This window comes from Diabrotica virgifera, chromosome 3 (genome assembly GCF_917563875.1).
Source record: "Diabrotica virgifera virgifera chromosome 3, PGI_DIABVI_V3a".
Lineage (NCBI taxonomy): Eukaryota > Metazoa > Arthropoda > Insecta > Coleoptera > Chrysomelidae > Diabrotica > Diabrotica virgifera.
In genome coordinates this window covers 166085062-166110760 of record NC_065445.1, presented here as the reverse complement: position 1 = coordinate 166110760, position 25699 = coordinate 166085062, and the positions used below count along the sequence as shown (strand labels likewise).

The 25699-nt window shown below is 32.0% G+C and overlaps 1 protein-coding gene across 1 annotated transcript in view; it reads right to left on the bottom strand.

Moving 5' to 3' along the window:
* Positions 1-12246, bottom strand: part of LOC114329450 (fatty acyl-CoA reductase wat) — a 241967-nt gene extending 229721 nt beyond the window's left edge. Inside the window, exon 1 of the mRNA XM_028278562.2 lies at positions 12081-12246. The gene's annotated coding sequence lies outside the window, so the exon portion shown is untranslated. The remainder of the gene's footprint in view (positions 1-12080) is intronic.
* Positions 12247-25699: the final 13453 nt, after the last annotated feature.

Genomic DNA, 25699 nt, shown 5'->3' with positions numbered 1-25699 from the left:
CATTCCCTATACCTAACTGCTTTAATTTATAAGTTATTCGTAGTTCTTTAAGACAAACATTAATTATTGCAACAAAAATTACGTGAACTTTTATTAGGTTTGCCGTAAAAATATTAAATCATAAAATTTTTTTTGAAAATAAATACATGTTAATCTAGAATGATCCTTAATTTATTAATATTGGATGAGATACCAAAATGCCCACGTTGTTAAAATTGTTGGTGCATAAAATATTAATAAAAACAAACCATATTCTACCTAGTTTTGGTTAGGCTTTGACACTAAACTTGATTAAACATTAGACATTACATTATTTTTATAGTTCCAGTTGCTTTGTTACCATTAATAATATAAATTTTTGTAATGGTGAACTGATTAGTAAATTTTTTGTTCTAGGAGAGTATAACAAAAATGTACTACTAGCAATAAGAATTTATCATCTGCAACTCCCTGATAGACGACAACCAAGAAGAGAAACTTTTCAAAGTTTACTAGAATAGTTTCGACGTACTAGACACTTAGATTACGAGAACGTTCATACTAATATGCAGATTCTCAGTGACACTATCATTTAATTATTTTTAAACATTTACAATAGTTTTTGTTCGATCAGATTTCTCGTAATGTATATGTCCAGTTCGTTGAAACCGCTCTAGTAAATTTTGAAAAGTTTCTCTTTTTCGTTGTCATCTATCATGGAATGGCTAATGATAAATTCGTATTGCTAGTAGCACATTTTTATTTGTTATACTCTCCTAGAACAAAAAACATCTGAATCAGTCCCTCATTAGAAAAATTCATATTAAGTAGTAATGGCAGAAAGCAACTCGAACTACAAAAATAGTAGAATGTTAAAGCAAAGCAAATGTTTAAGCATATTTGGTGTCAAAGTCATAGCCAACTAGATAGAATATTGTATGTTTTTATTAATATTAAACACACCAACAATCTTAACTACGTAGGTATTTTGATATATCAACCAGTATTAATAAATTAAGGGTCAGTCGAGACTAATATGTGTTTATTTCGAAAAATTAGTTATGATTGAATATTTTCACGGCAAACCTAATAACATTTCACGTAATTTTGTTGCAATTAATGTTTTTCTTAAAGAACTACGAGTAACATACAAATTAAAGCAGTTGGGTATAGGGCATGCTTAAGAAATAAAAAAGTACTATAAAATATTATTTCATTACAATACAAAAATACAGGGTGTTCCATTTAAGAAAACTCAGAAAATACTCATTCCGAGTTTCGACCAACCCTGTATACTAAAATTAAACATTTCGCTATATTATTAATTTTTGATAATAATAGACTATATTAAAAATCACTTGAACATAAATGGAGTTTTTAATATCAAATCAGTACAATTCTACAGGGTGTGAAGTTTGCTACACAATTTATAAAAAACCGTAATTATCTTTTAAACTACCCTGTATTACAAAATCTCATTTTTTAAGAAAGAAGACATCGAGCGGAATCCAAAAATGTAAAAATATACAGGGTGTCCCATTAAATAAAACGAAGTTACAATCAACTTCCGGTATAACCGGAAGTAGCAAAGAGACCAAAATATTTTCATTAAATAGTTCATACCTCAAAACCCCTGTATTCCAATTTTCATGGTTCTCTTACCTTTAGTTCTCGAGATATTTCTAATAGGCCCTTTATCTGCCTCACCCTGTATAGTACCCAAAAAACACATTTGCAACCTGGCTGCTCAAGTGTCCCGACAAAAACCTTATTTCTCTGGACTACTTTTGTGTACAAGGCAAATAAATCATTTCACCTGTCATTTATTTATCAAATTTATTTACATAAACATGACTATAACAATATAGACCGTCGGATTCCCCTAGAAGTTCAATCACGATTTTATCCCTTATAGCCCAATAAATGACCGTTTTGGAGTGTAATTTCGAGGGGCAACTCCGAATTGCATGGAAATTTGGATTTAGGTTCTACTTACCCTCCACTTCAAAGTTGAATTTGTGCCGTTGGTTGTTTTTACTTGGGGGTGACATTTACCCCTTCTCGGGGGGTGAAAAACGAGTGTTTCAAATAAGGCCGGAAATGGATAAATTGACTTATTTTAAGCACCTTTTGTTCTATAAAGTTTTTTACGTAAGTCAATACTTTTCGAGTTATTCGCGATGTAAAATGTTGATTTTTCGACAAAAACACTACGTTTTCAGACAGTTCTTCCCAAATAACTCAAAAAGTAAATATTTTATCGAAAAAAATATTTTAGCAAAAGTGTAGCCTATAAAAAAAACGAAAAAAATGGTGTACCAGTAAAGTCTACAAATTGAGTAGAAGGAAAGTTGTAGCTCATGAAAAATACATTCTTATTCGTTTATTTCCAAATCAAATAATTCAACGCGAAATCACCGAAGAAAGAAGCGTTTTTCGGGAAAACCTTATTAACATTTTCCTTATTAACCTTATTAACCATTAAGTATCGAAAAAAAGCTTATTATTTGTTTTTTACACAAGTTGACAGCATCAAAAATAAACGAATTACACTGAAAAAAAAGTTGGCCCCTTTTTTTTAGTAAAAAGAATCGTGAAAACCTCTATTTAGCACCCTAAATGAAATTAATCGTTTGGATTTACCATCTATTTTAACTGTATGTGTATTGTTTATATGATCTGTAAGTTTGATTGGTTCGAAGTGCTTATTTTTGAAAACATTTGGTTTTAAATTAAAAAAAAATTTCTAAGAATTTTTGAAAAATTTCATTTTTTCAAAATAACTTAAAAAGTATTAGTGTTAAAAAAATTTTAAAGAGTAAAAAATTGTAGGTTTTGCTATTATAAATATGCTAGTTTCATTTTGTTTCCCCGTAAGACAAAAATAGGTTAAGATATGGCTGTTCAAAATTTGAATACACTTGTGATTAGTGACCCATTCAAGCTTTCTCAGTTATAACCCTTTTAAAAATAAACACTTTAAACCGATGAGACTGACGGATCATATAAAAAATAGAGAGGTAAGTAAATTGTTTGTAAAGCGGTAGCGATTAATTGCATTTGGGGAGCTAAACACGGCGAGATTATCATGATTTTTTACAAAAAAAAAGAGGACCAACTTTATTTTGAGCGTAACTCGCTTATTTTTAATGCTCAAACTTTTGGTAACAATGAAAACAAAGCTTTTTATAAACACTTTAAGAAAGTTTAAATGGGTTTTTCCCGAAAAGTGCTTAATTTTTCGGTGATTTCACCTTGAAATATTCGATTTGGAATTAGACGAATAAGAACGTACTTTTATGAGCTACAACTTTGTTTTTATTTGATTGATACACTTTACTGATACACCATTTTTTTGGATCTTTTATAAGCTACACGTTTGCTAAGAACATTTTTTTCGATAAAATATTGACTTTTTGAGTTATTTGTGAAAAACCGTCTGAAAACGTAGTTTTTTTGTCGAAAGACCAACATTTTCAATAGCAAATAACTCGAAAAGTATTGACTTATGTAAAAAAAACTATAGAACAAAAGTTGCTTAAAATCAGTCAGTTTATCCATTTCCGGTCTTATCTTGAACGTATGTTTTTTCACCCCCGAGAAAGGGTGACTGTCACCCCCCAAGTAAAAGCAACCAACGGCACAATTTCAACTTTGAAGTGGAGGGTAAGTAGAACCTAAATCAAAAATTTCATGCAATTCGGAGTTGCGCCTGAAAATTACGCGGTATCGTCGAATTTCCCGTTCATTTACTGGGCTATTATGCCTTTGCGAGTACTTAAAGAAAAAAATCAAAAAGAGTAAAATATGTGAAAACTGTGAAAACTCATTTTTTTAAGAAAATCTAATCTTTCGGGACCATTTTCTCCCTTGTGTGATTTTAGGATTCGATAGAGGAGTGTTAAATTATGACTTAAACATGTAATGTTAATAGATCAGTGTCCACAATTTTCTCCTTCATGCCACATGAAATTTTGTTAGTTTTCACGATAAGTAACCTACAGGCAGGTCGTGAAAACGAAAAATTTTTCTTTGGAAAAGTTGCGTAAAATTTGGAAAATGAGTTTTTCAGAAAAGCGAGCTCAGTTCAATTCCAAATTTCTTTTTCTTTTTGTTTATCTTATATGACATTTGCAGTAACAAAAAGCCATAAAGGATAAAATCATGATTTAACTAATTGAAATCTAATGGTCTATTACCCAAAAATAATTTGCTGTTGTCAATACTCCACCATTAAAATTATATTCTAAATGAAAATAAGACATCGATCGATTTGACATCTATCCAATTGTTCATTTCTCGTAGCCTACTAACTTTAGGCTTGTTTATTAAGACTAAACAGTAGCGCGTCATCAATATTTTGTGTTTTTCGAAAGTTATGCGAACTTTCAACAATGAGGCAACAGTGCGTCGGTAATTCGACACTGACAGTGACATTATACTATCAAAAACAATAATTTTTATACTCATAGGCGCGCTAAATGTTGCCGAGTCAGTCACGTTCGATTTCTTGTTAGAGAAAATCGATTTTTAGTAGATCCAATGTGACACAAAATATAGGCTTGGGATAAAAAAGTTTATTTGAAGAAAGTGTATTTTTTGTTCTTCTTAATGGCGTACTGGCTCCTTTTTGCAATATTTTATTTAGTTATAGAATAATTTCCACATATTAACATATTTCTCAAATTGGGCTCTGTACCGCCATTATTTATTATATTACGAAAATGTGTGCCAAATATCTCAACAAAATATTCAAAATTACAGCCGCAATCTTGGACCGCGTTTGTTGTTATATACCTGTTGATCGCTACTGTTGCCTCTTAAACTAAGCAGAAAATGAGAAGTAATTGATGAAAAATCATGGCCAGTTGTTAAAGTACTCACCTTGTTTATTATCCAACATAAGTGAGTGATTCAAAAAACAAAAAATATTAAGAAAATCTATGGCTTTAGTTGGGTTTTAATTTCAATATTTTATAAATGCTGGAATATTCCACAGGGTATTGCGAACTTGGAGAAAAAACACAGTCTGATAGGTACACCCGATATACAATATCAATTGACCTGTCTAGCAACAATATTATTAAAGCGATATTGTTAAAGAATATGGGCTAAAACATATTCAAAAAATCACTAAAATCGGACAACAGGTTTAGGAAATTTGAATTAGTTAAACAAAATTATACAAAGAAATGGGATGAAAGAGAAAATAAACGGATATTATTTCTCTTGATAACTTCCGAGGATCTGTAGAAGTAACACTAAAATTGACATGCTTTCGTTACCAAGAACAAATATATATAGGTATATAATAAAATGATTATTAAAAGATAAAACATAACACGTTGTGAAATAAAGAGAGATAAAACTAGTAGATGTGTAAAATTATCGATCTTCTTCTTCTTCATGTGCCATCTCCGCGACGGAGGTCGGTAATCATCATAGCTATTCGGACTTTGGAGAAAATTATCGAAAGGAATATATAATTACATTACATTACTTTACATGCTTTCCCGCCTTTATAGTCCAGAAAGCCACTGCGCATCCGCTAGGAAAAATATTATAATACGGATTTTTTGCACAATCTTACTCAAAAAGGACTCCTTTTAACAAATTTGCATGTTGCCAGGACCAAAAGGTGGTCAAAAATTTTTTAAACGTTTTTTTTTTGTTTTTATGCTAAAATGATTTTTTTTACATGTAAAAAAGTTTTTTTAGGTTTTTTGGATCATTCCAAATAGAAAAGGTCTTTAGTGATTTTTCTCTAAAAATGATAGTTTTTGACATATAAGCGATTAAAAATTGAAAAATTGCGAAATCGGCCATTTTTAACCCTCAAAAACTATGTGAAAAACTAAAAATTTGAATGTTGCCAAGGTAGGTGGATATTCTTTAAACATCGATTGATGAAATCCCGAAGAGTTTTTTGCAATACAATATTCAAAACTCCTTTGTTTTTTAATTGCTAATCAAGTGTGCGCGACACTATTTTCCACCGACAGTATGGTGCAAATGAAAGGAATAAATTCGTTATTTCGTAAACCGGCGACTTTAAGAAAAAATCCCGAAATAGGTCGATTTTTATTTTTAAGTTATGATATTGTGGCATATATGGTATACTAGTGACGTCATCCATCTGGACGTGATGAAGTAATCGATGATTTTTTTAAATAAGAATAGTGGTCATGTGCTAGTTCAATTGAAAGGTTCTTCAATTCTCTATTCAGTAATAAAAACATTTACATAATTATTTATACAGAGTGTCCAAAAAATTTTTATTAAATTAAATTATTTGACAAAAAAAGAAGGAGAAGGACACCCTGTATAAATAATTATGTAAATGTTTACATTACTGAATAGAGAATTGAAGAACCTTTCAAATGAGCTACCACACGACCCCTATTCTCATTTAAAAAATCATCGATTACGTCATCACGCCCAGACGGATGACGTCACTAGTACACCATATATGCCACAATATTTTAAATAAAAATCGACCTGTTTCGGGATTTTTCCTTAAAGTCGCCAGTTTACGAAATAACGAATTTATTCCTTTCATTTGCACCATACTGTCGGTGGAAAATAGTGTCGCGCACGCTTGATTAGCAATTAAAAAACAAAGGAGTTTTGAATATTGTATTGCAAAAAACTCTTCGGGATTTCATCAATCGATGTTTAAAGAATATCTACCTACCTTGGCAACATTCAAATTTTCAGTTTTTCACATAGTTTTTGAGGGTTAAAAATGGCCGATTTCGCAATTTTTCAATTTTTAATCGCTTATATGTCAAAAACTATCATTTTTAGAGAAAAGTCACTAAAGACCTTTTCTGTTTGGAATGATCCAAAAAACCTAAAAAAAAACTTTTTTCCATGCAAAAATAATAATTTTAGGAAAAAAACAAAAAAAACAAGTTTAATAAATTTTTGACCACCTTTTGGTCCTGGCAACATGCAAATTTGTTAAAAGGAGTCCTTTTTGAGTAAGATTGTGCAAAAAATCCGAATTAGAATATTTTTCCTAGTGGATGCGCAGTGGCTTTCTGGACTATTAGGCGTATCGAAGGGTATGACCACTGTCATTGTGACAGGATAATTTTAAAAATTCTCCTGTCACAGAATTCTAAAGTGAGAAACTATGTAATGTAGTGTAAATTTATAGGTTCCTATAGATAATTTTACACCTTTACTAGTTTCATATCTTTCTATTTCACAGCGTGTTCTGTTTTCCATATTTTGCGTTATTTGACCGGTTATTGCCGGAAGACAATTTATTGTAAAATCAGTTTCCTTGACCTTACATCACAAGAATAACACAATTCGCACTAAATGGTCAACTAAATACACTTGGTCTTCATTTATACCAATATTACTTAATTCGCATCACTCCGTTTCCAAAAAAAAATCGGTAGTAATCGGTCTTGCTGATAGAGTGATACAATTGTCAGGTATCATTGTACACAAATAAACAAAGCAAAACAGGCACTATTAAAAAACAATTATCCTCGCCATATTATACACAAAATCTTTAAATCCAGAATTCATAGACGTTAAAACAAAACTAATTATTCAGCAAATAATAAACCTAATCCATGTACCTATTTAACTCTGCTATACATAAAAGGTCTTTCTGAACAATTTAAATATTTATTTCTAAATACATAACAAAAACATAATATAGGTATACAAACAGCATACTAAAGGTCCTTAACTTACTAAGTAATACATATTTTCAAATAAAGACTGTCAAGTAGATATTGGTCAAACAAATCAACATCTACATTCTAGATTAAAGTCACATAAATATGATAAAAGGAAGAGGACAGCTCTTGCCAAACATGGGAAACAGCAAGTTCACACTTTTAATTTTGAAAAAACAAAAATTCTAAAAATACAACAAAACACAAAAAAATAAAAATGTACGAATCAATACACATAAAATAGTGCCCAAACTCTATAAATGGCGAAAGGGAAATAAATTTATTAAGAGGCTACAGTAGCGTGTCATCAAAACGGAAAACGCGTTCCAAGATTGCGGCTTCAATTTTGAATATTTTATCGAGATATTTAGCACACATGTTGGTAATATATGTAGAAAAGAATGGCGGTAAAGATCTGAATTTGAGAAATATGTTAGTATGTGGAAATTACTCTATAATTAAATACAATATTAAAAAAAACGAGCCTGTAGCGCCATTAAGAAGAAACAAAATACACTTTCTTCAAATAAACTTTTTTATCCCATTTTGTGTCACATTGGAGCTACTAAATTGTTTTATTTCTAACAAGAAATCGAACATATTTTAACTAATAACTGATTAGGCAACATAGAGAAATAGTCACTGTCATTTTGACAAACCTGCGTCAGATTTCTAAGTGTAATAGCACGATTCTCTTATCTGTTCTCTTATATGTATCGATATCTGTTCAGTGCAGTAGTGTATTATTTAAGAATTCGTTAGTGTTGATTCATAGGGAAGTAGTGTTTATTTTTAATTAATTTATTTTATTTTTATGTAATAGAACTAAGTTTTTGGACTATTTGAAAAAATAGTTTATTATTAATAATTGTGAGTTTTGTGGGTTAGTATATTTTACGTAAAAATATTTCGAATTATAATGCGAGTATATAAAGTTTTAGGAGGATTTTTTATTGTAGAAATATCATCAGCCCTTTAAAATTTAAATTTTTCTAACGCTTTTTAAAAAAAATTCACCTATTTTGGTTTATTTCTATAAATATTTATTTACTAATAATAAAATTGTTGTCTATTACTTCTATTTAGTGCGCCTATGAGTAAATTGTCACAATTATTGATCTTAGATAATGTCAAATATTCCCATTATTGCCAAAGTTTCGCAGAACTTTAGAAAAAGGGTATGACACTATCTCCCGAAGTTATATTGATGACGCGCTACTGTTAGTTGCCTCTTAAACAAAATTTATGTTAACATTTTGTAACAGTATCTCTAGGTTCTAAAAGCCATAAAAACATTAAATACGTTACTTTCTAACAGACCATTAGTGACAGCAAATCATTGCACTAAAATTTTAAAAAAATGTCGAATTTTAAAAAATTGTGTTTGTTATAATAATGTTATACTTATGTACCGGGTGTCCCAATAAGAATGGCTCTCGGTCATATCTCAGGAACCGTTTATAGTACACCCTTGAGAAAAAAATATTTATAACAAAAGTTGCCTCGGGAAAAGCCTGGAAATTATTTTCATAATTGTAGGCCTAATTAGGGGAAGTCTAGGTGTGGCACCAATTGATGCCAAAATGAGAGAGCATAGGTTAAGATGGTTTGGTCATGTTCAACGCCGAGACGTTAATCACCCAATACGAAGAATAGCTGAAGTGCAGGTTCCTGGAAGGAGTAGGAGAGGAAGACCAAAGAAGACCTGGGGGGAGGCGATAAGGCAGGACATGTTGGTAAAGAGTATTAATATTGATATGACCCAAGATAGAATTGTGTGGAGAAATGCAATTAGGGAAGCCGACCCCGCATAGGGATAAGGCAAAGAGAATGATGATGAATTGTAGGCCTACGCTACCGCTAGAGGGCGTAATTTAATATCAAAAATTAAAAAATAAAAATTTTAAAAAATTTACCTAATAAAAGGGCACTGGAAATCCAATCATCGTATTCTTCATAAAATTCTGCGCATATTTGATTTCACAAGTTTAAGTCGACTTTTGCAAATTAGAGGTGGGGGTGAGTGGGAACATTCTTATGAAAAAATGGCTGTAGGTCCGGTTCTGCTAAATCGAATTTTGCATACTTGGTCTTGTTAACAACACCTCTTTTTCGTCAATGTAAGTGTCTTATTTTCGAAATAGCCTAATAAGTAATATGCAAGCTAGGAGACGTTATTTAATTATTTTCAGAAATTTAGTTTTCTTTGGAAAATGTTAAATACAAGTATGCATTTTGAATCATGTATTACAAAATTAGACCAAATTAGCAACATAATACCGAAAACCGCATGTCGATACCTTTTTTCTATCTTGAGATATCTTAAGAAATGTGTAAATTTTAAACGTAACTTACTGTCACCGGTAAACGAGGTTAAGGAAAAGTAGTGTGCTATGGAAAAAACAAATTAACATTTTCCAGATGTAAACGTATATAATTAATTAAAACAACAATAAGACAAACAACACAATAAAATATAACAAAGAAATAAAAGCAACTACTTACTTATTCTTAGCGACTGCCTAAATGTTCAAATTGTTGCCCAACATTTTCGATGCAAGCATTTGCTCTTTCAAGAGTAGATTGAATATCAACAGATTTAACTGTTTTAGACTTTTATTTATGGCGACGGATTAAAGACCTTGTTTTTGCCGCTAGTACCCACTACTCGAGAAAACATGATCTAGAATCTAGAGAATACGAAATTTCATTCAAAGCATTGCGACAGCCGAAATTGAGGCTGCTGTTTAATCTACTCTTGAAGAAATAAATGCTTGCATCGAAAATGATGGGCAACAATTTGAAAATTTAGGTCGTCACTAAGTAAGTATGTAGTTGCTTTTACTTCTTTGTTATATGTTATAGTGTTGTTTGTCTTATGGTTGTTTTAATTCATTATATACGATTACATCTGGAAAATGTTCCTTTGTTCTTTCCATAGCGCACTACGTTTCCTTAACTTCGTTTACCGGTGACATTAACAGTTGTTTAGAATTTACACGTTTCTTAAGTTATCTCGAGATAGAAAAAAGGTATCTACATGCGGTTTTCGGTATTATGTTACTAATTTGGTCTTATTTACTGGTCTTATACAGGATTAAAAATGCATACTTGTATTTAATATTCTCCAAAGAAAACTAGATTTCCGAAAATAATTAAATAACGCCTGCTAGCTGGCATATTACTTAATAGGCTATTTCGAAAATAAGACTCTTACGTTGACAAAAAAGAGCTGTTTTCAACAAGACCAAGTATGCAAAATATGATTTAGAAGAACCGGACTTACAGCCATTTTTTTCATAAGAATGTCACTCACCCCACCTCTTATTTGCAAAGTTAGACTTAAACTTGTGAAATCAAATATGCGCAGAATTTTATGAAGAATATGATGATTGTATTTCCAGTGCCCTTTTATTAGGTAAATTCTGTAAAATTTTGATTTTTTAATTTTTTTTATATTCAATTACGCCCTCTAGCGGTGGACCTACAATTATGAAAATAATTTCCAGGCTTTTCCCGAGGCAATTTTTGTTATAAATATTTTTTCTCAAAGTTGTACTATAAACGGTTCCTGAGGTATGGCCGAGAGCCATTCTTATTGGGACACCCGGTACATTAACGCCTTTTATTACATTTTACCCTAAATGACTAATTTACGTTTTATGTTTTTCTATAAGTGTTTTTGTAAATACTATAAATGACTAATTTACGTATTATGTTTTTGTACAAAATGTTTTTGTAAACACTATAACAAAAATATTTTATGTGTTTTAGACATTGTTCTGATAAAGACACGGGGTACCTGTCGAAACGTTAACCAAAATAAAGAAATTTTAACAATAATCAATTTTTTTTAGTTAGTTTAATACCTCGACAACTAATGGCCATTCTCATGGTACTGTTGATTTAGCATCAGTTAGTGTAATGTGTAGTGTGTGTGTTGAGTAAATGTCTTGTTACATAGTAAAGTCGATTTCATTGTCTTTATAAAGAGACGCAAATTGTATCCGAACGTATTCCGATAGAAACTATTTTCATTTATTAATTTTTGATAAATAAAAATTCTTACACAGCTGAGATTCGCACTCACAACCACTGGATCTAAAGGTAGGCTGTCTTACTACTGAGTCACAGAGGGGGACAATAATTAAATTTAAATGAACTTATACCCAAGAAAATTTTCCCAAAAAAAATTTACCAGGCAACAAAAACAAAATTTGTTTAATTTATTAATGTTTTGTATTTTGATAACGATTTTCGAAGTGGAACTCAAAACAAAAAAAAATTTAATTTCAAACTTAAATTGTGGCTTATTCTCAAATAAAATAGTACATTAAAAAAATAAATAGGTAACATAATTCTATTAAGTATGTAACGATAAATATATTCCCAAAAACATACCTTGAAACAATTGAAATATCTTGCTCACAACAATCACAAAAATCAATATCACTTGTAACTAACTACCGCGATATAAACTGAAAACTGCGGTGGACTAATGTATACTACTGAAGTTAGTACCGGAGCGTTGTGTAATAAGGTACGATCAAAGCTGTGTTATGGCCAGCGAACAGAATTTCATATGTTTATGAATGTTTTTGGTGGGGTGGATTGGTCAGCTGTAGCGATAACAGCGCACAAATACTGTTAATTACTCCATTAATGATGTATGAATGGAATATATAGAACAATGTGTCATTATTTATTAATATCCTTCTTATGCCTTAATCTGTTGAAATAGTTTTATTTGGGGATATTCCTTATACCACAAAAATGGAAATTAAGCTTCATAATCATCATTATCAACCGCTATTCCATACTTCGTCAGATGTAAGCCTCCCTTAGGTCTGTAAATTCATTTATGTTCGTTGTTTGTTGTATCCATTCGTGGTCAGGCATTTGCTTGATGTCATCAGTCTACCTGGTTCATAATACTCTCAGGCCAAATCGGACACGGAAAACTACAGAAGAATCAATCTATTAAATACAACACTAGTATTAACAACCAAAATGATACCAATGCTATGAAATGCAATTACAACGCAAGCAAAAAAACAAGGTTTTTGATCAGGAAGATCATGCACTGACGCTATATTTATAATGAAGCAAGTGCAAGAGAAATTGTTAGAATATAACAAACCTGCATATTTATATTTCGTGTATCTGAAAAAGGCATTTGACAAAACCAAATTAAAGGACACTGTCCACTGATTGTGCACAGAAGAGATTACTTTTTTTGATTTATTTATTTAATTGGCATTGGCAAATGCTATATAGCCAGTTACACATTTTCCAAACAACTACCTAGTAATATAATCTAAGCTAGTATAAAATTATAGTTAACACTATATTATAACGCGGCAATACAAAACTATAATATACAGGGTGTCCAGAAACTCTACCGACAAACGAAGACATGAGATTCCTCAGATAATTTTAAGACAATTTAACCCAATTCACCGAAATGCTAAGGGAGCTAGAGTTCTTTGAAGATGGCGTCTTGTAATTAGTTTTTCTTAGATACCCCCAGAACGCTTCTATGTAAAAAACGGAAATTGGTATGCATATTTATCTTTCAGGGATAAATCGATTCCATCTATTACGAATTTCTAGTACCGGTCATAGGCGTCCGTTTTGGGTATGGCAACGGTTATTTTATCGTATAACTTTTTTGTCTTTAATTTTGAAGAATTTTTGACTGAGGATTATTAAATTCTGAGGTATTCTAGTACTAAAAGGTACTCTTGATTAAGGTCGATAGGATACACCGTTTTCTAGAAAAATCGATTTAAAAGTTTGTCGTTTTTGAAACTCAAAAAAATTAAAAAAAAAATTTTAGAAAAAGAAAACTGGTACGTTTAGTTATATTCCAGAGATGAATCTATTTCATCAATCGTGAATTTCTAGTACCGGTCATATGCGTCCGTTTTGGGTAGGTCACCGGTTATTTCATCGCATAACTTTTTTGTCTTTGATTTTTAAGCATTGTTGATACTAGATTAATAAATTATGAGGTATTCTAGTACTCAAAGTTACTCTTGCTTTAAGTAGGTAAAATAAACCCCTTTTTTTATTTTTTTATTTATTTTTTTTTTTAAATTCAAGTGACGAAAAATTTTTAAATCGACTTTTCTCGAAAACGGTATGTCCTACCGACTTAAAGAGAAAATACCTTTTAGTACTAGAATACCTCACAATTTAATAATCCAGAGTCAAAAATGCTTAAAATTTAAAGACAAAAAAGTTATGTGATAACATAACCGTTGCCCTACCCAAAGCGGGCGCCTATGACTGGTACTAGAAATTCGTAATAGATGGAATCGATTTATCTCTGAAAGATAAATATTCGTCCAAATTTTCGGTTTTCTAACTAGAAGCATTCTGGAGGTATTGGAGAAAAACTGATTACAAGACGCCATCTTCAAAGAGCCCTAGCTCCCTTAGGAAGCATTTTCGGACTAGGTGAATTTGGTTGAATTGCCTTAAAATTATCTGAGGAATCTCCGTTATCTGAGGAAGACAAATCTTCGTTTGTCGGTAGAGTTTCTGGACACCCTGTATAAAACTAGAATATAAATGATATTTTTAAGGATAAGATAGGTAGGTAGGGATAAAACATGGACCCTCGTTTCTCGCCTAGGGACCTCTTGCAGTACCAGTAGAGAATATAATGTCATACTATTATCTGGTCAATAGACTTATACTTTTTTATTATGATGTAACTTTAAATACAAGTAACAACATTAAACAAAAAATACTGTAAAAATAAAGATAAATAAGTGATAAATGTGTCACTTTTCTTGAGCACATACGCAGACTCTTTTGAATAAAGTAATCACATATACTGTCTTAACTCGAAAAACGATGCTTTTATACACATCTTAGATGGACAAATGCCTTGCAGAAGTCGATATGTGACAATGTTTATGTTCGGTGCACCATTGATTTTAGTTAATCATATAATGACTGTAGTGCCATCTAACGACAAATACTTAAAATATAAACATAACACATTTTGAGATACGATTTTGTAGTTTTATTAAACTGTTGGTGCAATACAACCGTTTTATTTTTTTTTGAGTTGTAACACTATTTGAGCGGAGATGCGACATTGGTTTTTGTGACAAAATATACTGCAAGGCATAAGTTGGGGATATAGAAAATTATGCTCATTTTCATAGTTGATTTTTAGTGAACACATTTACGGATTCCGCTATTTTTTATTTTGGATATTTCTTTAGTATTTACACAGTTGTGTAAAGGTTTACTCAAACTTCTTTTTGTACTTATAACGGGTGGAAAAAAAGAAATTTTTTTCTTATGATAAGTTTGAGACACCCTGTAGGGAGTATGAGGTACAAATGTGCGTAAATATTAAAATCATATTATTGTCTTATGTTTTGTGAACATTTTGTTTTTTTAATGTCCCTGATATCTTTATATACAAAGAAAACAAACAGTTTTGTAGTTTAAACTGTGTTTTAACCCAAACAAAAGTTTGAGACACCCTGTAGGGAGGAAAAGGTACAAAGCTTGGTATACATCGATATTACGTTGCAGTCTCATATTTTGTGAACATTTCATTTTTTGATTTCTCTGATACCTTTAATAACAAGGAAACTAAACGGTTGTGTTTTAACTGACGACATGCGATAGGTGAGGAGAATAGTACGAAAGGAATAGAGTGTTCAAAGAAAAAGAATCTGTGTAATGTACCTCTCGCTATTTAAAGAGTCTCCACGTATACACCATATCCGTACTCTTCTCAAGGAAATTCCACCCAAAATATCACAGAGCCTCCATTAAACAATCTCGTCTCTCTTATGTTGCGTTGTGCATACCGACCTAGTCGACTGTTATTTTTGTTGACTGTTATTTTTTATTGTTAATTTACATAGTTTTTTTTTCAGTTAAAACACATATTAAAGAGTAAAACCACATATTTTCTTTGTTTCTAAAGATATCGGGGATATTCATAAAAAACAAAATATTCACAGATCATAAGACAACAATACGATTCCGATGTATACTCACATTATTATACCTCGTCCTCCCTACAGGGTGTCTCAATCTTAACATAAAAAAACATTTGTTTTTTTCACCCGGTAAAGTACAAAAAAGAAGTTTTCCGCAAATCGCCAGGAAATTTTGACATTCCTGTCAAAATTTCTTGAAGAAAAAGTCAGGACTTCCTTACTGTAAGGAAATGTCATTTCTCTGGAGGAGTCCCAGGAATGGAAATTTCATCATCACTTATCATTTTACTTTCGAGAACACCAGCAATTAAATTTATAAGCGTCAAGTTTGACAATTCAACCTCAATACGTTTCCATAGTAACCCAAGTAATTTTATTAGGAATTTCAAAGCACCATTTATTTGGGAATAAAATTATCGCGTTTTTTTTAAATCAATCAATATCTGTAGAATTTTAAACGATTTGCGGAAAAATAGTATGTTTACCTCGTAGGAAAAGCCACATTCCTGGACTCTGTGTTGCTAAGTCTCGGCTTGCGCCTCGACTTAGCAATCTTCACAGTCGTCCAGGAATGTTAAGCTTTTCCTACCCGGTAAACAATGTACTATTGAGTAAACCTTTGCACGACTGTGTAAATAATAAAGAAAAATCTACAATAATAAAAAAATTAGCGCAATCCGTACTGAACTATAAAAATGAGCATAAATTTCTATATCCCTAACTTATGCCTCGCAGTAGACTAGGTCACGGTCACGGACAGGAGGTAACGAGAAATGGGGTAAAACAGAGGTTATGATTTTAATTACACTTAATAGCCCAGTCGGGATAGCATTTGACCTAGCATTAGGAGCTGCCCCCAATTTTATTTTGTCAATCTTTAGAGGGAGTCAATAGTAGTGTAAATTTAAAATCTCGACTGAATTCCACTGTTGCGTTAGCCGCCATCTTGATTTTAAACGAGAACCGTTTTTGCTCAATATCTCCGCCATTTTCGACTTTTCGATAAAAAGTGTATATACTGAAATTGTTGAAAATACTATTTGCTATAATTTGGTTTATGATATTTTTTTCTGTGGGGTCGATATTTTCCGAGTTATGGGGGAAAATACTGACAGTTAGAGCATAATTATTGACTTATTGAATTATCTCGTTTATTATTAGTTTTACAACTAACATGTGCATGTACAAAAATGAAGAGAATTAAATTTTGTACAACTTTGATCTCTTTGATTTTTTGATAAATCAATATTTAAGGTAGTACGTACGCGGTAAAGGTGCGAGGGTAAGACCTGATTGATTTTATAGCAATGGTTTTTGTTCAATATCTCCGCCATTTTCAACTTTTCGACAAAAAGTGTAAGGACTTAAATAGTTGCAATTACGATTTAATACAATTTTTTAAAAAACCAGTGGCGTGTCTATGAGGGGGGGAATGGGAAATTCTCCCCAACAGGGCCAAAATTTTAAAAAAATTGTTGGAATATAAATATATATATATATATATATATATATATATATATATATATATATATATATATATATATATATATGAGCCGGCATGAAACCTAAAATATCGACAGACAAATTCAACCAATAAAACCCGCTAGTTAATAAAATGAAGTGAACTTTATGCATGTAAGATATTATTTATGTCTTTTACGTACTTAGTGTAGTTGGTGTTTCATTGGTTTCAAGTTTAAAAAATTGTATAAAATATTATTCTCTTTATTTTTGTTTATTTACAATTATGTCGTAAATTTAATAATAAATGAGACAATTCAATAATTGTGCTTCCCCCCCCCCCGCTTCCATTATTTCCCCCCTTAACTCGGAAAATATTGATCGGATAAAAAAATTGTGCAATAGAATATGTAGGAAATTGCATTTCCAAATATTTTATTTCCTACCATTTTTGACGAAAAGTTGAAAATAGCGGAGATATTAAGCAATAACGGTTCTCCATTAAAATCAATATGGCGGCTAATGCAACCGCGAAATTCAGTCGAGATTTTAAATTTACACTACTATTGATCTCCCCTAATGGATAGAATTATATAATTTGGGGCAGCTCGGAAACAAGATTCAATTCAATAATCTTCCCTCACCACTTTTTACTATTTTCCCACTTATCTCGGAAAATATCAACCGCATGAAAAAAATTGTTAAAAAGAAATTGTAGGAAATCATATTTGGAACAATTTTAGTTGAAAATGGCGTAGATATTGAACAAGAACAATTGCTATAAAGTCAATCAGGTCTTACGCTCGCGCAATTACCTCATACGTACTGCCTTAAATATTAATTTTAGCAAAAAAATGAAGGAGATTAAAATTGTGTAGAATTTAATTCTCCCTATTTTTGTATAGGTACATTTTTGTCGTTAGACTAATAATAAACGAGATAATTTAATAAGTATGCTCCAACTGTCATTATTTTCCGCCATAACTCAGAAAATATGGACCGCACGAAAAAATTGTAGTAACAGAAATTATAGAAAATAACATTTTCAACAAGTTTGGTTAGTATACTTTTTGTTGAAAAGTTGAAAATGGCGGAGATATTGAACAAAAGCAGTTCTCGTTTAAAACCAAGATGGCGGCTAACGCAACGGCGGAATTCAGTCGATATTTTAAATTTACACTACTATTTACTCCCTCTATAGATCCGAAAAATAAAATTTGGGGCAGCACCTAATGCAAGGTTAGGCCTGTTTTTCGTCTAACTCGACTGGACTATAAATATTAAGTTTACTTTGGCAAATAAATTTCATTAAACATTCATTTACAATTTTCATATTAATAGTCTAGGCGCCAGAGGGGTCACCGTGTCATATTCAATTCTGATGGACAAACTCAACGGTTTCTTATGGATTTTTGGCTTCTCATTACGAATTTCGAGGGGGGATTTCGATCCGAGTGGTCAAAAAATTGTTATAAACAATTTAATTGTTTATAAATTGTTTATAAAGCTCTGGCTCATAAACTAAAAGAGATAAAAAATGTTTCAAATAAAATTTGGTCCTTAATAAAAAACGAAGAAAAAACCGTTTACTAAACTTAAATCTAACAATTAGAACTCAAGATATTGTAAAATTAGTGCACAATGCAAATTGCAAATTGCAAAATAAGTATTTTTCGAAGCTTTATCAATCGTAACTCGGTTTCTACACATGCAAATAAGTCTTAGAAGGTGTCGTTTTAAATCTTAATTAACAGGCTTCCAAACAAAGTTTGTTAAATTATTGATCTTCATTTGTTTTAAAGTTATACTCGTTTGAAGTTACAATTTTCTTAAAAATATTGTACATTCATTTATTTATAAGGGTTTCAAGCAAATTTGAGCTATAAACATTTACACTTTAATGAACAATAACGATAGAAAAACTCAAAAGGAACAATTTGGGGTTATGAAAATGTTCATAAGTTTATTTTTGGCCAAGATGTCGATATTTTAATGGCGCGCGCTATGAGGCGCAAGATCGGCTCACCGCGTAAAGGTTCACGCGATAACTTCTCGATGCAAATTATAATTTCTATGTATACATACGTTATCTTCATTTTTTATTTTTGAAGATCCTAATAAAATTTTATCATATAATTCTTGAAATTAAATCATCATACTGTACCTCGTATCACCTTTCATTATATTTACATTGTCTTCTATTTTTTGCACTAAATGGGAAAAAACATTAAAAACTAATATTTCAGAAGTATAACTAAAAAGTAAGTTGATATTATTTATTAATACTATTTTTACAAACATTTTTTTCATGCATCTGCAAATCTGCATAGAAATATACAGGGAATATCAGCTTTTTTACATCTGCATAAGTTCTTAGCGAAATTTTAACAGTTACATGGTGGTACAAGTCTGTTCTTGTAGGCAGTAAAACTAAAACTTTTTGAGGCTTCAGAGTCTAATTATCTATATGATATCCATATAAAGTGGATCTAGTTCTTTTGCAGCATCATCAAGTCCCGTCAATTGTGTGTATGCCGCCACATCATAAATGCTCGTTTTATATGCAATGATGATGCTGCAAAAGAACACGATCCATTTTTATATGGATATCACATATTGGCTCATTTTCATGCGTAGAAGCCGAGTTGCGATCGATAAAGCGTCGAAGAATACATACTTACTTGACTGTGAGCCAATCTTGCGCCTCATAGCGCGCCATTAAAATATCGACATCTTAGCCAAAAATAAACTTGCGAACATTTTCGTAAGCTCAAATTGTTCCTTTTGAGTTGTTTTATCATTATTGCTAATTAAAGTATAAATTTTTATAGCTCAAGTTTGCTTGGAACCTTTCTAAACAAATAATTGTACATTTTTCTTAAGAAAATTATAACTTCAAACGGGTATAACTTTAAAACAAATGAAGATCAAATAACTTAACAACTTTGTTTGGAAGCCTCTTAATTAAGCTTTAAAAGGACACCTTATAAGGCTCATTTGCATGCGTAGAAGCCGAGTTACGATCGGTAAAGCTTCGAAAAATACTTATTCTGCAATTTGCAATTTGTATTGTGCATTAATTTTACAATATCTTGAGTTCTAAGTGTCGGATTTAAGTTTAGTAAACGGTTGTTTCCTCGTTTTTTATTAGGGAACAAATTATATTTGAAACATTTTGTTTATCTCTTTTAGTTTATGAGCCAGAGCCTTATAAACAATTTATAAACAATTAAATCGTTTATAACAATTTTTTGACCACTCGGATCGAAATCCCCTCTCAAAATTCGTAATCAGCAGCCCAAAATCCATAAGAAACCGTTGAGTTTGTCCATCAGAATTGAAAATGACACGGTGACCTCTATTTGGCGCCTAGACTATTAAGGTATAGCAGATAGGTAAAGTGAGGAGGAAAAATGTTGACATTTATTATTATTTTTTAATAGATCTTTCGTTTGATTTATGTATTTTTTACATTCAAAGAAAATGTGGATCAGATCCCCTTCTTATGTCAGACTGGGACAACAATTATGTCCAAATTTCATTCTAAAACAGGGTGTAACAAAAAGGCAGGTCATAAATTAATTCACGAATATGAAGAGTAGGATACTATGCTCTACGCTAGGATACCATGCGATGGTATTCGTAGTGAACGTAACCTAACTTACCTTATTCGTACAAATGTGCACATAAAACAAGTAACAGCCCTGTGAAATTACAAAATGAAAATCGTTTTTTCCGATATTTCGAAAACTATTTCCAATATTTTGATTTTCTATTGAAAGTGAACATGTGGCATTCTTATGACAGGAACCATCTTAAAAAAAATAACAGTGAAATTTGTGCACCCCATAAAAATTTTATGGGGATGTTGTTCCCGGTACACGACAATTAGACCGAAATCATTAGACCGAAAGCAGTAGACCGAACTCATTGGAGCGAAAAGCACTTTACCGAAACCTCACTAAACCGAACAGCATTAGACCGAAATGGTACATAAATTAAAAAAGTTTGCAGTAAATTATGCTAAGATTTTTTATATCTGTCTTTTTGGTTATTGTATTTTTTTTTGTATTATTTTATATATAGGCTGTGTAAATTGGTACTCTGTACAGTCTGATGTGAAATAATTTTCATCCGTTAAACAAATTAGTGAAGGTAAAAATAAATTAAGGGTAGAGTGACGTTAACACCATTTGAACTGTTTCTAATAACCATCCTAATAAGATTTAGTTTTAATTACATTTTGTCTTATCTCTTTAATGCGACAAGTAAAAAGAAATTAAGGTAAATTTTATTTACTTCTAATTTGAATTTAATGACTGTGACAACAACCATTATGTTATCCAAGCACCCTGTATTATGTACTTAATGCTTTTCGGTCTCCTGCTTTTTGGTCTCCTTCTGTTCGGTCTAGTGAGGTTTCGGTACAGTACTTTTCGGTCTAATGAGTTCAGTTATTACATAAAATAAAGATCGAGAGATGATACTGAATAAATATAATGAATATAAAATGCAAAATACTCTGTTAATCTCTCTATCTCATCTCAGGGATTTATTATGGGTTAGTAGCAGGTGATCCAGTTATTCCTAAGCATTAAAACAACCTATAACTACAATTCACGTTCAGCAAGAATCAGTTAGGGGCTGTCCATTAATCGAGGCTCGAGAGGGGGGGGGGGGGGGGGTGAGGTCCATAAAAAATCACGAAACATCACAAGGGGGTGGGGGTGTAGTAATACATCACGTGTATTTATTTTTTCGTCACACGTGTTCAAAAATCGAAAGCGGCATTGGTGTGACTGATAAAAAAAATTAATTTTTCATTCACAATATTCTACAATACTACAACACATTAATTTTCTTTCCTTTCACCTAAATTTCTAAAATAAATAGTTTTCTTAATATTGGATGTTAATAGCGACATGGGATACCTACTCTTCATGGTAAATTATCTCAAATTCTTTAAAATAAAAAGGGACACTTGCGAAGTGTTTTGTTTCTTACCATGTGTTTCCACTAGGAATAATGACTAGGGTGGTTCGAAAAAAACTTTTTTCTTATTTCAGATCGCTATAGTGCGCAAAAGTTGCTATTGGTATAGACTTGAAAAAAGCACTAATTATTATTTTTTTATTAATTTGTCTTCCGGTCGCGCAATGCCATCGAAGTTAGCAAAAATTGTGAAAAACCTTAATTTTTCAAATATTTTTTTTTAAACAGAATAGATGGTTTTAATTTCGTTCCTATGCCATGAATTAACTACTAAAAGTATGCAAAATCAATATAAATGCACTTATTATACATTTGTTTCATATCTTCAGGTCGCGCAACGTAATATAAAATGAGTATAATTAGTAGTTTTTGCAAAATTTCAAAGTTTGACGGTTTAGTACAATTTAATCATACGCCTTTTAGAGATTTTAGAGATGCTATAGTTTAATTCAATTACAACAATATATTTAAAATCCAAGCATCTAAGATACATTTTGATATTCAAGAGGAATTACGTCGCGCAGTTTCGTCAAAAACAGCAGACAACCGAGAGGCGAGGCGAAAGTGACGAATGCCAGCGGAGCTCGCGCATCCACAAATAGAGATACATGTGGGAAGACCTCTACAATGGAGTATTTGTCTTCTCCATTACAACGAACTGCCATTCCGCCACCTTTTCCAACACTTAGATGGAAATACAACAGGCACTATAGGATATCCGGACCGATTGGAGAGGCCCTATATGATTGTGAAAGACTACCAGTTGTTGTTGATTTTAATGGTTGGCATCGCTGAGCGGTGCAATAATGTGGTTCTAATATAGCCGTCTCTGGAACTGTGTCCACACACTTTACTTGAAGCTACGGTCACTAGCTTAACGCATCTTTCAATTGCCTGTGTATGGCATGGCAACGTATCTATACTCATAACAGGCTTGAAGTCATTGCTCACATACTGTTTTATCTCTTCATTAGTCAATGTTCTTAGCAGTAGAGGGGAGTCAGTGTACTGGTGTTCCATTTGATAATTTCGTAATACTATTTAGCTTCAAAGTTTAAGTTTGGTGGTTTAAAGATTCTAATAGAGTCACTTACAGATATTTCTTGCTTTTCCTTCATGATACGCCTAAAGCCCAGCTCTCGGATATGGTTTCTGTCATCAGTTACCATAGCCAAAAGTAAATTTTCGGGATGGGCAAAGTAAGCATTCCGTTGTAAAACGGGATCAACAACTTGAAGAAGCTCTTCTGGTAAGTACCTTGAATATCCAATGATTTTGTAATCATGTCTAGGCCCATCTGTAAATTTGTGGTTTATTTTTGTGGCAAACCACATAGGCATATTATAACATTTGAGAATGAACGTGACAATCTCTCTCAGATTTTCAGAAGGGTTGGACACACTGATGTAGAAACGCAAAACTCGGTTTGCAGTAGTAAGCCATCTTGAATGTGACGTTGGGATAGGATCACGTACCCACTACAAAGTCTTCTAAACAATGTCCTGACTTGATGACTTCTGATATCTCAAGCAAGTACAATTATTGCTGCTTGTTAAGAATACGCTTGTCAACTTTTGGAAACTCACAATCAATAGTATTAAAATCAATAAGTGGTAGTCTTTCACAATCAGGTAGGGCCTTTCCAATTGGTCCGGAATATCCTATTGGGCCTGTTGTATTTTCATCTAAGTGTTGGAAAAGGTGGTGGAATGGCAGTTCGTTGTAATGGAGAAGACAAATACTCCATTGTAGAGGTATTCCCACATGTATCTTTATTTGTGGCAGCGCGCGCTTCGCTGGCATTCGTCACTTTCGCCTCGTCTCTCGGTAGTCTGCTGTTTTTGACGAAGCTGCGCGACCGAATTCCACTTGAATATAAAAATTTATCTTATATGCTTGAATTTTAAATATATTATTGTAATTAAATTAAGCTATACCATCTCTAAAAGTGGTATGATTAAATTGTACCAAACAGTCAAACTTTGAAATTTTGCAAAAACTACTAATTTTACTCATTTTGTATTATGTTGCGCGACCGGAAGATATGAAACAAATGTATAATAAGTGCATTTATATTGATTTTACATACTTTTAGTAGTTAATTCATGGTATAGGAACGCAGTTAAAACCATCTGGCCTGTTAAAAAAATATATGAAAAATTAAGGTTTTTCACAATTTTTGCTAACTTCGATGGCATTGCGCGACCGGAAGACAAATTAATAAAAAAATAATAATTAGTGCTTTTTTCAAGTCTATACTAATGGCAACTGTTGCGCACTATAGCGATCTGAAATAAAAAAAAAGTTTTTTTCGAACCACCCTAATACTGACCCTGTCGCCGTCTCCTATTATTTATGAGGTTTTAGTCTGTACATGATGTAATAAATTATCTGATGAATTGGTACTGGGTAGTCTTGTCAGTTATTCTGTTGTTTTGGCACTGAATACATGGGTATGCTAGGTCAGTTTTAATTCTTCAGTAGTTTTAATTTTGTATACTAAAATTAGATGATACTTAGGTATAAATACGTGTATTTTATAAATACCTAAAAATAGATTTTTTGTAGATACTAAAAAATACATGTGATATAGGGTGGGGGGGGTGGTTAGCCTTAAACCTCACCATGTATCACCAAGGGGGTGGGGGGGTTAAAAAATGCCAAAACAAACATCACGTGACTAATGGACGGCCCCTTATATACCGTAACCATACTATTTTAATGTTACTAGTTACTATTACCAAATATAAAGTGAATAATTTATACCATGGAGTGTCAAATACCTACTTCTGTAAGTCTACCTGTGAAATCAACAACGTCACGTACAATAAATATATACCCTGTAATTAGTCTGTTATAGCTATACCCAGGTGTACAATGAGGGTAACAGGAAGGACGTAGATCTGGACAAAAATGGTAGGTATAGACACACTATAGGATATAAATATGGTATATAAAAAAATAAATGTTATAGTACTGACTTGCCCTTATAGAACTAAACCGAAATTATTCATCCGCACACAAAATTTATAGGCTCAAATCCGTCTTGGGCCTCTTTCATAAAACCAACCTATTTCATGGCGGATGAATCTGGATCAGCAAAACACAACTTAAATTTTGCAATCCGAGCACTATCGTCAAGACAAGAACCAAAATGTCATCCGTCTTTGCTTAATGTCATTCCATCTGAGTTCCAACTCAGACGAACCAATCAAGTACGGAACCACTGATTGATTCAGTTACGTAACAAGGACCTATGCACAACCTGTGAACGAGAGAAAGACAGCATATTTCTAGAATCTCAAACCATTTCTAAACAGATCAACAGAACAGAACCTTTTTGCGAACGAACCAACTGTTTTATAGGAGCTACCATAGGCGTGACCAGGGGGTTTTAAATTATTTAAATATCTTTCAATTTAGGCCCGGTCTTTTCACCTCCGAATAAATAGTTAACGGGAAGTTTATTTGACAGATAAAAAAGGTAGCGTCTTTTCACTCTGGAATAAAGTTATCCGGCAGATAAATTGACGTTAAATATCAAATATTTAACTGCCGAATAAAGTACCGAATAAGAAGTTATCTAGAAGA